General features: G+C 42.4%; 1 protein-coding gene across 1 annotated transcript in view; it reads right to left on the minus strand.

Moving 5' to 3' along the window:
* The window catches only part of dab1a (DAB adaptor protein 1a), a 197,138-nt gene that overhangs the window by 84,680 nt on the left and 95,440 nt on the right, over positions 1–17,018 (minus strand). The gene's annotated exons all lie outside the window — the stretch shown is intronic.

Here is a 17,018-nt window from a genome sequence, read left to right on the forward strand (position 1 = left end):
ATGTAGAGGGGATGATGGGAGGGGTGAAAATGGGTCGGAAGGTGGAGATGACTGGCCTGGCCTCTAATTAACTTCTCCATCAGCCCTATGGCTCTTACTTCATAGTACCTATACAATACTACTACTGCAGTATGACACTGTGTGTGTCTGTGTGTGTGTGTGTGTGTGTGTGTGTGTGTGTGTGTGTGACATGCTTCTCTGTTGCCACTTAAGCAAACATAGATTTGGTGTGAGGTGTAGAAGTTGTGATTGTCTGTTTTATCCTTGTTTGAATTAAACAGTGGGACTGAACCTGGACGCGTTGACTTTTACTTAAAAAAATCAATACTTGTCTTCCAAAAGGAAGTTGGCTCAACCAGTCAGCTTGTTGTTGACCCACTAGGCCACAACGCAACACGTTGTGGAGATTTGTGAGATTTGCAAGTCAGCTCGACTGCCAGCCTCTAAAACCATAAGAGCCTTCTCATCGTAAATCTGCGGAGACGTTTAAGTGCATTTGAATTACCACATAAGCATTCAAAGGGAGGCTCTACAGTGTGTGTGTTGTTTACTTTTTTTCCTAGTGTACTGTAATATCAAGGAAGCTTATCCAGAGATAACTGTGATACACACCATTAAAACACAATGACCTCACGGCTCACATGCTTATTAAAGGCTCCAATTATGAACAATAATAACATTTCAAGGGTTGTATTATGTGATATGAAAACTGTGTCACCTCTTTCTCTCATTTCTTTCTCTCCGTTACTATATACCGTATGTGCTTCATGCCGCCTATTTCCAGAGGATAAAGTGTAATGAATATACTGCAAACAATCATTGTGGCATTTCCTAAATGAAAAAAATTAAATTCTTGTTTCATACAGCATGAAAATAAAGCTAGAGGTGCACTCTGTTTATTCTCGTGCTGCTTAGATGCACAACAACAAACTGTGTCAGCACACACTTTACCCCCCACACTGAAATACTTATAATGCAATGCTGTAGCTGTCTCTCTCCTCCTAGTCCTTCCTTTCTCCAGTCATCTCCTGTATCTCTGTCTTGAATTGTCTCTTTTAATCTCATTTTGTTTTGAATTTCAATTACTTAAGCGTCACATTAGCATTACAGGTGAGGAAAAACAGTATTAACACAATTTACAAAATGTGTGATTTCACCCTCTCTCTCTCTCTCTCTCTCTTACCCCCCAAACATACACACACATCCACTAAGAGTCCCTCTCATAATCATGTTGCAATGTGAAAAAGCATAGAAATATGAAATATTAACTGCACATTCATTCTAGGCAAACAGAATATGAAATGAATTAATCATGGTGTACAAGGCTGTCTAGATTCTTATCCTTTATCCTTATCTGCCTTCATGTGGTGTGAAGAGGCTTTGCAGGAAATTAACGAGGGCCAATGAGCGAGACCAGCGGGCATACTGTATGTACGTATGGGCATGTGTGAGTGTCTGAGAGTGTGTGAGAGTGTGTGAGAGTGTGTAAGAGTGTAATAATCGGCCCATTTGAAACCTGTCCCTAAATGCCACATTATAACACTCATCCATCCCATGAACGTTTCAGTGAGAGTAAATACATTTATTTAAAAGGAGCACTCCAACATTCTGTGTGTGTTTCATGTCATCACAGTAGATTCACTAGTCACTGGTGGTATCTGCTGAGCCAGTGAAACAGATGTTGCTAGGAGCTTTCCAATGCTTAAGAAAATGGTCCTGATGATGTCATAGTGAAGTGAGCAGGGTTATCTCAGCTTGGGTTTGGAGACTACAAATTCATAACAGAAAGCCTGTAAGGAGGTCCTGATATAAGATACTACAGAGAGTAGCATTTTGGGAAGTGTAGGATCATGCATTAAGAGATTGACCCACACTAGGGACAAGAAGTCAGGTTAATCTAGTGTTGTAAAAATCCCCCGACTTTATGAAATTCAGTGTATTGGCAACAAACGTTTATCCATAATGCCAAAAAAGTTTATTGAGGAGCAAGAGGAGAGACTCAATGATTCTCTTTCAAAGCCACACATTAGGACTACTCTCTCTCTCTCTCTCTCTCTCTTTGCCACATCTATCTCTCTATCTCTCACGCTTGATGGCCCCCCTGCATGCTCCTAATAACCCATGATGAGTCCTCCACACTTGAGCACCCTCCCATCAGACACCCGCTGAGGCGCACACCCACACACACACACACCCACACACACACACACACACACACACAGTCTACCCCTCTGTGTCGGACATAGAGGGGTGTAGATGATGACAGTCATCAGCAGGGCAATTAATGGGCCTGTCCCCTGGTTACAATACAACAGAGAGAAGAGGCAGAAAAACAACATTAGCCAATATGGCTGGATCGGTAGCCATATAATTAGCCTAGCATGCTGTTCCCACTTGGAACCAAAAAGCCAAAAGCAGAGCCAGCAGTGACGCAAAGATGTGGTGGAGGAGGGAGACCAGAGAGATATGAAGTGGAGAGATAAGTGGACTATAAGGGAGTACAGTAAAATACACACTATTCAGAGATAAGTAGGCAGGAAATAGTAAAGAGATGAATACATAGGAACAGCTCTGCAGTAATAACTGGCCCTATTTTTTACTCTAGAAGAGGACAAGATGGGGAAAGGAAGAAGTACCAGAGCCAAGCAAGCCTGGAGAGAGTGACGGAGGTTAAGACAGAACTGAGAGGGAGACATAAAGGAGAGGTGGATGAAGGGAGGGAGAGTGCTGTAGACACAGGACCATGCTCGTAGCATACTGATGCAGCTGTAAGACATGCAGTCAGCGTGGCCTCGGCTAAGCAACCAAGCATGAGCTGCAGAGGGCTGGGCTGGCTCATAACACTGCCATGTGTGCATGTATGGTTGATAATGACGTGTGAAAATCACAAAACATCATTATATAAAGATGGGATTATAGACAAATAGGCATCTTTTCTGAACGCATGTGTGTTTCTGCCTTTGTACCTGGGTGTGCCCATGTGTGTATTTGTGTGTGTGTGCGCATCTTGTGCTGCAGTGGGCGGTGGGTTGTTCATTATGCGGTGTGTGTGTCTCCTCCTGCAGAGCCCCAGCAGCTCCTGTGCTAGCTCTGTTGCCATACCTTAGTCCCGTGGGAGCTCCTATAGTATATTCTGCTCCTCAAAGACAGTAAACTGGAGCTCCCAACAGAAACACAGACCACCATGCCCCACCACAAACTGCTCAACTCAGGAATTCTTGCTGATCGCCATCAAAGAACACAAAGTAAGTTTTTCCTTAATGTTGAGTAGTAAGTTCCATTTTGCACTACAATACAAGTAATTAACTAAATTTACTTGTATTACGTGAAGTAAGAAGGATTGCAAAGTATTGGGGTGGGGGTAGTAGCTGAACATAAAAAAGGAGGGGGGTGTGGGGGGGTGGGGTGAATCACAATCTCACTCTTTAAGTCAGCATCCATTTAAACTACATTTTTGTGAAACAGGAATTCATTCAGGTAACAGTGTAACCGCTCCACACTGTAAAGTATAGCCAGGAGGCTGTCTGTATAGTCCCTCTCTCTCTCTCTCTCTCTTCCCGCTCTATTTGACTCTATCCAGGACACAACAGGAGGTCTGCTCTCCCTTTGTGTCTCACTCAATCCCTCATAGTCACCTGATGCTCAGAAAGAGATCCAGAAGAGGATTTCATTCATTAGCAGAGATGAGAAAAACTTGCAGGGAGTACAAAAGTGTCTTATTTGGCGTTCCTTAAGTGTGCCACATTGTGAAAAATAGAATGGGAAAAAAATAAAGAAGACACAAATCTGCAATCTTCCCCTCCATCTTTAATGAAAGAGAATGAGAGAAGCTGTCGCTTTCCGTCTCCCACTGCTCCACCACAACCTGATTGCTGTCTGATGATGATGGCACTACTTCCTGACATCTAATTGAAATAATTGTGTGTAATCACTTTAAAACACTGGCAGGAGACATGCGAGCAATGAGAAGTAGTTAAGAAAGGCAACGGCATTTTAATTGAATCTTCCCAGATGCATCTGATTCCATCAAACAAGTCTAAAACCACTAGGAGACAGGCAGAGGCACAGCGGTGGCTCGGTTCAATTGAGAGATGAATAGGAGGGTAATGGGACCGGGGGCTGTGGAAGAGAGCAGGGTTTAGATAGATATGCTTCAGCCATTCTCTCATACTCGCACACTTTATCCCACATAATCTGCAAGAAATCTTCAGAGTACCACACTGTATATCTAGGTTGACTTTCCCAGAAGCAGATATTTAACACAGAGTTTCAAATCAACAACCCAAGCAAGGATTCTGTAGCATTACTGCTGAGCCACCTTTTCTGGCTCAGCAGCACCAAAGCCCATGGCTTGTGATCACAAAAAGGTTTTGTTGGGATGTTTTTTTTTTTTTTTAAACTAAAATGCAGGGTCTGGACCTCCGTTAACAGCCGCTGCTATTTGATGGCCCTGTGTACCACAGGGCGACTCTGAAGGTTTCTGAAGGCCCACATCACACAGAGAGCCCAGGCCAGGGAGAGCCTGTCCACAGCCATTTCCCTACTCTTTAATCTCAGCGGCCGACTGGAGAGAGCAGCGCTGCACATTCCATTAATGTAAAGTGGGGCTTGAAGGCCCATAATTTATTGGCTCTGCAGACTCGCCTCCCCTCGTCTCACTCATATTGGCTCCCAGCCTCCAAATATTACCCCTGATACCAGACGACATAAAGCAACCTGCGCTCAGCGTTTTACGCTATTTTGTTTTCTTTCTCCCTCTCTCTCGCTCTCACTCTTTACCTCTCTGTGCTTCTCCCTCTGTCTACACTCTTTACCTCTCTGTGCTTCTCCCACTGTCTACACTCTTTACCTCTCTGTGCTTCTCCCTCTGTCTACACTCTCTTTATACCTTTGGCCTCGATGTCTCTCTCATTAGGTCTCCCGGTTTAGCTGTCATGCATACAGAGATTCCCTCTGCAGAACCTTTCTCCAGTCAGAATTATCATAGTATTTTATCCTTGCTGCTCCCGAAGATTCTGCCATAGAAATAGCCGAGACCCAGATCCTCAAGCCTCTGCGTCCCTGATTTAACGGATAGTTTAATTACTACCAAAATGACACAAAGAGCCTCAGAGATAACTGCAGAAGAACAGAACAATCCCCTGCTGAGAAAGAGATAGAGTGCCAAAGAAAGAAGTGTGGAAGACTAAAAACTGGTTTTCTCGGTAGATTCTCCCTCCTCCTTCCCTTTCCTCAGTCCGGATAAATTGTTATGATCTGTGCTGCTACAGCAAGGCTGTCCTCCTAACCATTAAGAAACCAGGCTTTACCAGCAGAGACTGATAGGTCAGGATGGGGGAGAGGAAGGTAGCATAATTGAATGCTAAATCAAAGAGGCTTGTTTCTGCGACTGTTGTTCTGCCAATTGAACGCAACTGAGAGAGAGTGGAAGAAAAAGAAACAGAAGCCATGTTTCCATCCACACGGTTTTATCAGAATTAAGTGATATTGAATGAAAAATGCCTTGACATCACATTTGATCTTTATACGGCTTGTGCAATAAACGCTGATGGAAACGTTACTTGAAGAATAAATAATGAATTGAGATGAAGTTTTAGATCATTTTATGGTAACACATGGCGGGTGTGAACAAACCTAGATGTAAGTGGATGAGAAAGGAGACAAGAGATTTTTAGAATTAAATTGATCAGTTGTTGTATTGTTTGTAAGCTTTTGTTTTGCTCAATTATTTAGATTACTAATTTAAAATGGGCCAGGACAGCTATTCTAAGTCTCTTTTTTTAAGTTATTTCGTAATCAATCTACAACTTTTTACTAATGCCTTGTTACAGTCTCCTATTGTTTTTTACCAGACCTGGAGCATTGGGATAGCTATTGTTCAAAACGTTGATACTTGAATCAGGACCGGTACCTGAACGATTTGGTACAGGATGACACGGCACTTTTGATACTCAATAGAACCAAAACAAAATCAGTTGGTGCTACAAAAGCATCAAAGTTGGGGCAAGCTCTAGCTCACCCACTAGGAACGTTTGCCCCATTCACGCCTTTCATGCATATCCTCTGTCTCGATGCAAAAATAATAATACGTTTATTATACACAGGCCTGAATTACACACACATACTCAGTACCTATGGTGGATGCACTAATGGTGAGATGTCAGAGTGGGGGGGCTGCCCATGGAAAGGTGCCCTGAGTAGCTGGGGGTTGCCTTGCTCAAGAGCACCTTGGAAATGCCCAGGAGGTGAACTGGCACCTCTCCAGCTACTAGCCCACCACCATACTTTGGTCCGTATGGGGACTTGAACCGCGACCCTCCGGTTCCCAGCCCAACTCCCTACTAACCAAGCTACTGCCACCCCCAATAAAAGGGAAAAGCACCAAAAAATACTCAGCCCCACTGGAGCTTTTCAGAGCATTACAGAGCTACAGTCATGCAGGTTACTTTATAAGAAAATAACTCCCAATCAAAACTCCCAGCAGCAAAGCATAGTTTCCTTCAACCTCTGACACCAGTCAGAAAAACTTCAGTCCAAACGCAGAGACAGACAGCCTCTCCTGGTAAAATAGTGACAAACTTTATGTCTAAGGAGATAGCTTGATACAGAATATAATCTATAAACTTCAGATGGTGCAAGCAACAGACTGTACAGCACATGGGCTCAGGACAAGGAGCATTATGTCAAAGACAGCCGGTACATCACTGTGTGTGTAATGAACTTAATGTTCCAGGACCTCCCTCACATGTCTGGGCAGACCTGCCCTGTGCGTCCGAGTGCATCGACTACACACTATCGTAATTGTTTTTGGATATAAAGTCACTGTTTTATGTATTGTCTTGTGTTGTCGGAGTGCAAAATGTCTTCTGTGTGTATTGTTCTACTTTAAGAATTAAGATTAAATTTGGGAAATGTACAATAAAATTAAAGAGCCAACTTTTATGCATGAAGGAACTCAATATATTGATAATCAAGTAGAATCATATTTGTTTGATTAGTTTGAGTATTTCATTCATAACCGTGGCTATATATTTGATCATAGTTAGGTTTACCTACAGTACACCATGTGTGGTATCATTTTACTAGCCATAATTAAACTATCCAACTCAGTCAGCAGCAGTGCTCCACACACTATGTGTGTTATGTCATGATTCAAAAATGATTTGATTCCGCTACCTCCACCGACTCTTCTGGAAACCAGCCCACACATGCAATTATTGACCAGACCATGCTTCAAATGACAATCAAGGCACAGTTACTACGAACTGCAATATATATATTTTTTTTATCCAATTCTGGTTTTTATTGAATGCTCACCACGAGAGTATTTAGTTAATAGTCTGTCATGACGTTCCACTTGTGGTATTGCTACGTTGCCGCCGGAAATTTTGCAAAATTTTCACTCATTTAAGCCGGACATCCTTGGACTTCATTTATGTTAGCATTTTAAACTCTGGTACATTTCTGTGGACTATGGTTAACTGCTCCTCAGATCTCTGCAGGGTAAATCCAGACAGCTAGCTAGACTCTCTGTCCAGTCGGTACACATGTTCCACCCCTACAAGTTCCTTCTTGAGGCTATTTTTCCGAGCCATCCGGCGCCTAGCACCACCCAAGACGATTTGATTGGTTTAAAGAAATGCCAATAACCGAAGCATGCTTTTCTGCCACCCTGAAATGCTGTGTGGACTAGCCAGACCCTCTTCTGCAGCGCTGCATTCTTTGTTTTATCACTACACAGTAATACTAATAGTACAATAACAGCATCTCTCTTATCTTGCCTCTGATTCTTTTTTTTCCTATTTTGTACTTCCATAGGAATCATTGAATGAGTAGATTGTTCAATCATATTCAAGTTATGTCTAATACATTTCATACACCGGGATCCGCTAAATTCCTACAGTTGTTACAATAAATATCTGGAGAGGTTTTACAAGAAAAAAAAGAATGTGAGACTGCAATAAACCTCGACAGAGTGGATGTTTGAAAGTTCAGTTACACACACGTGAAACAAATGCCCCTAGTGGTTGTGTGTGTAGTGTAGTGTGGAATTGAATTATAGAAGGAGAACTGGGACTTGTTAGAGTTGGCGAAGAGTTTGTAAAGCCACAATAACAAGAGGAGGTATAGGTGAGGAAGGAACAAGCACTCAGTCAGGAACAAAGAAATAAGATGAGCCACACACTGCAGGTTAATGTTACCTAATTACAGTAAGAATTAGAGTAGAACTTTCAGTTTGTATTGATTTGGCCGGTCGTGTTTTTACCTCTCGTCGTCGTATAAAGGTCTTTTCTTTATGGTGCTGTATTACTGAGTTAGTGTTCCAGGGGAGTCCTATCGTTGCGATTAATTCCTTACAATAAAACAATAAGTTACAGATGCAATTGTTTCCATGGTAAATTGAGTTTTTGGTGGGTATATTATTTGTTGTATGTTTATTGTTATAGCTTTTAGTAGCTTATTTGGGGTCCCCTATTTCACGTGGCCTCTAGATAATCATTATACCTCATGAAATAGTGTTAAAATATACAATGAGGATGAAATAAACAAAATGCATTGTTACATTTTAAGTGTTGCCTACGGTAACTCAGCCTACTTTGGATGTCTTGTGAGCTAAACCCGGTGTCCCTCTCACTGTCTCACAAGACATGGCATCAAGAGCTTGTTGTAGCAACCAACGTAATATTAACTAAGATTAATATAGTTTTTTTTTTTAATGAAACCCTCAGACATTTTACTCCAAAACAGGGGGATTAGGGAAAAAGGAAATCATAGGCCAACACAAACAGAATCAAAATAAATAAAAACAGACGCTAAATGGAAGGGGGTCGTAATTTAGTGTAGGCTACTGACGTACAGCCACGTCTTGCATTGTTATTTTATGAATCAACTAGATATATTACATACCTGAGGGCCAATTGGAGTCGGTTTAGAATCATTTACAATTCTGTAATTGACTCCATCTGTTGAAGCCTGACCCTAGCCTTTCCCTTTTAGCGTTTGATTTCTAAGATACATTTTTCTGTGATGGCCTTGCCTCAATATCAACTACAAAAGATAACTTCTAAAATAAAATAAAAATAGAAATACGCCTATATAAAGCAAGGGCGTAGTTTTGATTATTGGGGGGGTTGTGACCCCCAAACCCCCCTGTAAATTACGCCTATGATAGTAAGAAATCTTCTGCTATCTTTCACCTGGCTGGATACGCTAACACCGGCTTTTCGGATGTTGCACAAAAATCTGTGACCTTTCAGAATGGGTTACTGCAGATTAAAAATAAAATAAAAAATAGTGTTCTTTTCACCGTTAGTCTTGTTTGTTGTCACAGGTCATTTATAATCATAAGATGAAAAAGAACAGTTTCAGAAACATTAAAACGTTACATATAATAAATCTAATTAAACTGCATCTTCCCACATTTCAACTGTTCAGATTGATGTGGAAAACTATCACGAAAATGTTTCTTAACACCACAATTTGTAGAGTCACTGAGTGGAAGTTAAATGGGAAAAAAATTGAACACAGAATTATTGAGACTATCAAGCAAGCAAGCAATGCAATATATATGAGCTGATTAAACTGTACGCGGTACGAGTGGAGCCGTGAGAGGGGGCGCAACTGGCCAGGAGGCTGCCTCTTACTTATTCATGCAAGGGGCTAGACGTCTATCTCTGTAAATTATTTAGACCATGTCTTTGTGTGTGTGCGTGTGTGCAGTGAGTGAGTGAATTTTTAAGGTTATGTGTATATAGCCACAGTAGGGGTCCTCTTTAGAGGGGTCACTGGGCACGCTGTTGAAATAACATTATGATATTGCCACTTTGTGCTCCATGTGCACGTGTGTGTGTGTAAATCCATCAGTGAATGGATCCTTGGGGACGTATTGTGGACAAAAAAGCCAAAGTGATACTGTGATAAATGTTAAATGCTGCTGAGATGGAAGGGCGACGGGGGGGATACATTTCTTATGTTCATTTTCTTACATCTAGTACACAGTATTCCCTTTCCTTTATTTACACCTCGGAGGGGAATAGGCGCTTGATGGAAATGCATGTCCCTTCATTGAGTGTGCTGTCAGAACCGACTGTGGGGGTCCTGAGAGAGGTGCCTGTGAGTTTGAGGGGTTAACATGTGAAATAGCTTTGCTAATCGCTATGCTAATTGCATTTGTAAATGCATGTTATCACACTGTGAGCTATTTCACATCAAACAGCCATGGTCTAAGCTGTGAATAATGACCACTTGAGCTTCTGCAAGGATATGCAAGCACTGGGTTGCTGATAGACAATGTTAGTGGGCGGTTTAAAGAGAGAGGAGGGAAGAGTGATGAAGGCAGAGAGGAGAAGGTGGAGAGAGGAAGAGGATGAGGAAGGATGGATAGAAAGTATGACAGTTTTCTTCATAATTAATCACATCTGTCTCGCCACTCTCGATCCCTGAGTAATATTCATCTGACAGAGGAGACAGAGAAATTGGAATAGACTTACTCAAAATACATGTCTTATGGCTGCATTACATCATGGATGATTGAATCTTCTGTCTGCTGAAGAATCTCTGTCTCTTCAACAACAGATATATCCCTGTTATTTTTTTAACAGTGGCCCAAAATGTTGAGTTTAAAGAAGCCCTCACTTGTTGATTCTAAAGGAATTCACATATCCAGTAAAGCTGACATGCAACAGTGTTCCACACAGTTGGAAGTTTTTCTCCCATTAGGCTCCTTTAGCTTCTTTTAAAGCTGCATTTGAACTAGAACTGAACAGATTCCTCGAGAATCCACATTACTATATACAGCGCACAGATGATTATCACTGTGACACATTGCACGTACCGCGGACAGCCCCAACTCCATGACAGATCAGGTTACAAAAATACTGAATGCAATTTAAAGCTCCCATGGCATGAAAATTTCACTTTATGAAGTTTTTAACATTAATATGAGTTCCCCCAGCCTGCCTTTGGTCCCCCAGTGGCTAGAAATGGTGATAGGTGTAAACAGAGCACTGGGTATCCTGCTCTGCCTTTGAGAAAATGAAAACTCAGATGGGCCGATCTGGAATCTTGCTCCTTATGAGGTCATAAGCGGCAAGATTACCTCCCCATTCTCTGGTTTGCCCGCACAGAGAATCTGGCCCACCGATGAGTGAAAGACATCATGGCACACCCCCAGCCTCCACCTTCTACTCCAGCTGACCGGTCTGGAGCCTCCTTTGGTCTGGTCTTCAGGCTTCTTCGTCACCACCACCGGGGTCTAGATTGTTCTGTACCCCTATTAAGAAATACGAATATATTCATATAGCGATGGAGTCTAATCGCAGGGTGGCAGTAGCTCAGTCCATAGGGAGTTGGGTTGGGAACCGGAGGGTCACTGGTTCAAATCCCTGTATGGACCCAAAAAGTTGGGAGCGTGGATTGGTGGCTGGAGAGATGCCAGTTCACCTCCTGGGCACTGCCAGGTGCCCTTGAGCAAGGCACCGTACCCCCCGACCGCTCAGGGCGCTGGTTCAGCTGGTAGCCCGCTCACTCTGACATCTCTCCATGTATAGTGCATGTATAGGTCCTGAGCATGTGTGTGTATTTCAGGCCTGTGTTTGAGTACTAACAAAAAAAAAGTGTGTACACAGAGTGTAGTGCAGTAATTTCCCCATTGGGGACTAATAAACAAATTAATTTTTTTTTTTTTTTAATCGCCAAAGACTTTGTAAATTGTTATTGTACTGTACAATAAACCTTATTTGCATATCTGCAAACATCTCTCTAGATTGAATTAGTGTGCGTGTCAAAACCGGCAGTGAAAGATGCTGCCCACAAAGAAGCTGGGTCTGTCCAAGGTTTTGGCCTAAAAGGATGTTTTTCCTTTTGGAACGTTTGCTTGTGGGAAACTGTAGCTGAAAATGATGTGTGTGTGAGTGTGGGCTAGCCTTACTTTCTTACGTCTAAAGATAACTCCTGCTATACAATAAATAAAATTGAATTAAAAGGAGAGAAAATACCCAACTCACACTGTACACACCTCTAGCTAACATTGCTGTGGTTGGTATTTCAAGACCTTCATCTGAAGGTTCACAAACTGCATTTCTAGAGTGAGCCTGCTCGTGGCCACAGCCCAAATGGAGTAAATTAACACACACACAAAAAAAAAATTCTACTCTAAAATTTGTTAAAATAATCAAAACCACCATTACGGTCCTTCCTTTGGTCACGTTTAATTGAGAAGGAGCCGTGTGTAGTACTGTTTATTTTGGGGTGGGGGGGTTGGCGAATGATGGGACTAGGGTGGATTCTGCTGAACAATCCTTCCCCTGCATCTCCATGGTGATCATTATAAATGGATGGTAGTCGCACCCTTCACTCCCGCATCACCTTAGGACAGGTAATCTCCAGTACCAGCCTGGTCGCCATTGCTCATCTCCCCTCTGATTCGCCACAAAATCCCCAGAGTAGAGTTCATCATAATGAGGAACATATTCAGGGACCCCCTGAAACGACCTCCTACACCCCCTTTCATCATCCCATCTATACTCATCCATTTCCCCCAATTTTCTAGCCTCCACCTCCCCCACATCTGTCCCTGGATCAGCAATCCCTGTTTTTTTCCTGTTTTCTCTCTGCATTCTAGCCAGGGAGTGATAGTAGACACTACAAAGAGTGTGCAGCACCTGGAGGAAACATGTCTTTGCAGATGCTGCCTTTATGTTAATAGAGTAGCCAGGACTCATCATGGTCACAGACAAGTGGATTCACCCAAAGGTGAAAGCAGGACTTCCATATTCTGCAGGAGAGATCATTTGTCTCTCGCAATTTTAAAGCAGCAAAAAGCTACAGCAGACACTTGATATGTAGACCCACAGCCAAAGAGCTATTAGGGAAAGCTGTGTCACTGCACTTACAAACACTTAAGACAATGTAAACAGGCTAATGTTAATGAAAAAAGACAGACTGACTTCTCATGGCTTACATTTAGCCTAGCATTTAGCCTCGCGCTGAGGTAACAGCCGCTGTCATGGGAAATGCTAATGAAGCTAAGGAAAACAAAGGCTTGTTAATGAGAGCCCTGAGATGATAAGAGCAGAGGCTAGGACACACACACACACTTCTCCTTCCACACTAATTAGACAGGAAGGACTACGTATATGTAAAGGAAGAACTAACTAACCATCCACATCAATACTGCATCGCGCAAGCCTGTCTAGGCCATTGGCATCAAAGACGGAGAGAGGAGGAAATGGAGAGGAGAGATAAATTACAGAGAGGGCAAGACATGGAGGGCAGGGAGAAATGAATCTGCAAGAATGAAGATGAATTCACACGAACACCTGTCTGGTTGTGAAACATGTAGTGTGAGGGGAGATTCAATCCACATATTACAGTATTGGAAGTGTTGAGAGCCACCTGGAGTGAGCTCCACTGTCACATCTCTGCATACATTCACCAGCTGTACTAGCACGCATGGCGACATTGGAATTCAGATGCATGCATGCATGCAGAAAGGTAGTGGTCTTGGTTAAATACTAAACAAGAGTAAGGGTCTACAACCATGCTAGCAGCCCGTAGAAGCTGTAATTACGCACAGAAACAAGACAATAAAAAGGAGCAATTGAGGCTGATGTGAACGTCATTAGTTGTGCAGATTTCTTATTACAAACTATAGCACTGAACAAAATGAAATTCTAAGGATAAGTCAGGGGATCATCAAAGTAGGACACATCATTGGACAATGTCCAAAATCTTGTGCCAACACTTCTTAGAAAATACTTAGGTATTTGACTGGAAATGTGAGTCCTAAACGTACCAAAGTGTTTTATTAGCCTAAACCCAACAACACATGGAATGCAGGATTCACAAACATGCACACAATGCCCTCTATTACCGTCTGAACTGTCCCATTAAATGCACATGCATACAATGTGTATGTATAATATTAATATAGTTATATGGGCACAATGGAATGAGAGAAGTTAAGTGAGCCCAGAATCCGACCCGAATCGAACCAGCGTTGGGTTGTAGTTCCTATAAAATGTATTTGGCAAAGCAGACTAGTAGTATTTAAAAACATGTCGTAGAACGCAGGGTTAATTTAAGTTAAAGCCTCATCCATGAGACACCTTTTCCCCTCCTCTCCCCAGACACTCTCTCCCCTCATCTCCCTCCCATCTCTCCGTCTCCGACACTCCGGGAATACTAACCGCTGGGCTTTTCCCCTCCCCGGGCTTGACCTCATATTGCTGCCACTCCTCTTTCCACAAGCCCTAGGCAATGGCTGAACTTAAACTAGGTTAGGGGTGGGAATGGAAAAAGGTGCAGTTACACCAGACATGCGAGTAGAGGAGTGTTATCTTAATAACCATCCAGCAAAGGTGTAGGGAGCGACTACCACTCCATCTCACTCGTCTGAATCTTTCTCTCTCGCTATCCATCCATCACATCACTCTACATTCCATTTTCTACCCCTCACTTCCAATTGCTCCCCCTTTCTTGCAATCTTTGGTCCTTTTTATCCCTCTCTGCCTCTCTATATCGCTCCCTCTTTTTCTCACTCATTCTCCACTTCTCACTCTCTCTAGTACAATCAATCAGTTCTGAATTACTCATTTACTCTGTCTCTCAGTGCTGCATATTCTCTCTGCCGCCGAGGACTCCATTAATTTTCTCCCCTCTTTCGCTCTCTCTCTCTCTCTCTCTCTCTACCCTGCTTGATAGAATCAGATGCTATTTGTCTATTAAGGGGCCACAGGGATATTTAATAAAGGGCCTGTAATAACTTTGTGTGACTGCATGTGTGTGTGCAGGAGTGTGCATTTCCAACCAGGCGGTTGAATATCCTTCCATTTTCCACCTTGATGAGGAAATTAACATCTCCGATGTGGTGGCTGATGAAAAGTCATTTCGACGCCAATGGTGAATGTCGCACGTAATTTTCTGTTTAGCTACAGTAACCCTAACCAACTCTAATTGATTAAGTGATCAAAAGTAATTGGTATTAGAGCGCAGCTATGGATTCATTTGTCTTTTATGAATTCTAATTGACCCCGGACTGCCCCCTGCGCCCACCTCTCCTTTCTCTGGCGCGCTTCCTTTCCTTTACAGCGCCTGCCGGACCTGTATGCCATTGTTCATCTTCCCATACCCTCACTCGTCTGTATGTGTGAGGTCATGTCGGTGCGTTTTCCACCGCTGGTGTACGTGTGTTTAACTATTCGTCTCTCAGCTGCCTTGCCTCAGGAAAAAAAAAAAAAAAAGTGTGCTCCTGTGTGTGTGTGTGTGTGTGTGTGTGTGTTTGTGTGTACCAGTATGTCCATTTGTGAAGCAAATTGGAACAGGAACCGCAGGTCTTTAGGACAAAATAAATGTAGAATGAATCTAAATATTCTAAACAAGGATCATTTCGTCAACCCATTTTTGACATTTATGAGGCCTGATAAAAAAATAATGTGAAAGAAAATGTGTCTCCCCCTCTGCACCCCATACTGAGCCCCTGGCACTCCTACACTACGTACAATTCAATCACACACACACGGTAGATAGAAATAAACATATAAGCTAAAATACATGCTTGCACATGGAAATACAGACACACACAAACAGACACACACACACACACACACACACCTCCAGCAACCCTGCAAAGGCTGAGGCTTTAAGGCTGCCATGGCAACCATTCTGCAAAAGGTGTGAGTGGTCAAGGGAACAACGTGCAGAAGAATGTTTGCTGAGAGGAGAATATAAATTTGCTACACATAACAGGAACATGCAGTGCACGCACACACAAACACACACCTCAGCTGTACACTACGTTTTTTCATGAGGGAAAAAAAGACACGTTCAAAACCACTGTATCCTAAATAATGAATAAACAGACAAACGTGTAGTGACAAGTCAGGGTAAACATTAATTAGTTACCACCACACTATAGGAAGTGACAAGTTGGTTCAGATGATCTTTAAAAAACACGCACAGACATTTAATTAAAAATACGGAAATGGGCTCACAGTTTGGAGTCCATCAAATTCAATTTAACAGGAACAAAACCCATTTCTGACTACATTTCAATTACAGTCTCTCCGCGCATTTTTCACCAGCTCCTCTGAAACCGAGGGGGGTGGGTCGACTTCTAACATAAGGTTCGTCTTTGACTAAATGACAATTGCTCAGGCTCCAGCTGAACACAGACGAGATTAAACATCAACATTATTATTTATGATTGAAACGCTCCAACCTTTCATGGAGATGGTTGATGAAAGACCTAATGGGAAAAGCATTACCAAGATAAATAGTATCTTTTTTTTAACAGTTGTTCCAATCACAAATTGTTTTCTTTTGCCGTCTCCCACTGATTTATAGAAAAAGAACCCACTCATCACGTGTGCATTCAAACATTTCTATAATTATGTATACATGCAAGGGTGCACAGGGATGTGCTTAAGGTTTATTTATCACACCAAAAGGGCAGTGTGATCATATCTCAGGTCTTTTCTCCCACCACAGGTCCCCTGTGCCCAATTAGAGAAAACAAATCAAACCAGTTAGGTCTTGGAAAATCATCGATCACTCTGACCCTATGTGTGTAACATATATGTAACATGTCATGCTATAAGCTGGGCTAATACATCAGCCAACACATTTGTTGACCCAACAATCCCACAGTGACCCGAACATTTGGGCCGTGGATATGACAAAACTGTCAAGGTATCATGTAACAAGTCAGCTTTTTATTGATGGTTTATTCTTATTCTTATGTGCATTTATTTAAAGTGAACTGTGTATTGGACGCCTGGTTAGCTCACCTGGTAGAGCAAGAGCGCCCATATATAGAGGTCTAGTTGTTGACTTAGCGGCCGCAGGTTCGACTCTGACCTGCAGCCCTTTGCTGCATGTCATTGTCCCTCTCTCCCCCCTTTCATGTCCAAGCTGTCCTATAGAAAAAAAAGGCCTAAAATGCCCAAACTAGAGTTAAAAATAACTCTCTCTGTGGTACAGTTCACACTAGTGGGATAAGGTTAAGATCTATGCAAATC

The sequence above is a fragment of the Etheostoma cragini genome, chromosome 9 (genome assembly GCF_013103735.1).
Source record: "Etheostoma cragini isolate CJK2018 chromosome 9, CSU_Ecrag_1.0, whole genome shotgun sequence".
Taxonomy (NCBI): Eukaryota; Metazoa; Chordata; class Actinopteri; order Perciformes; family Percidae; genus Etheostoma; species Etheostoma cragini.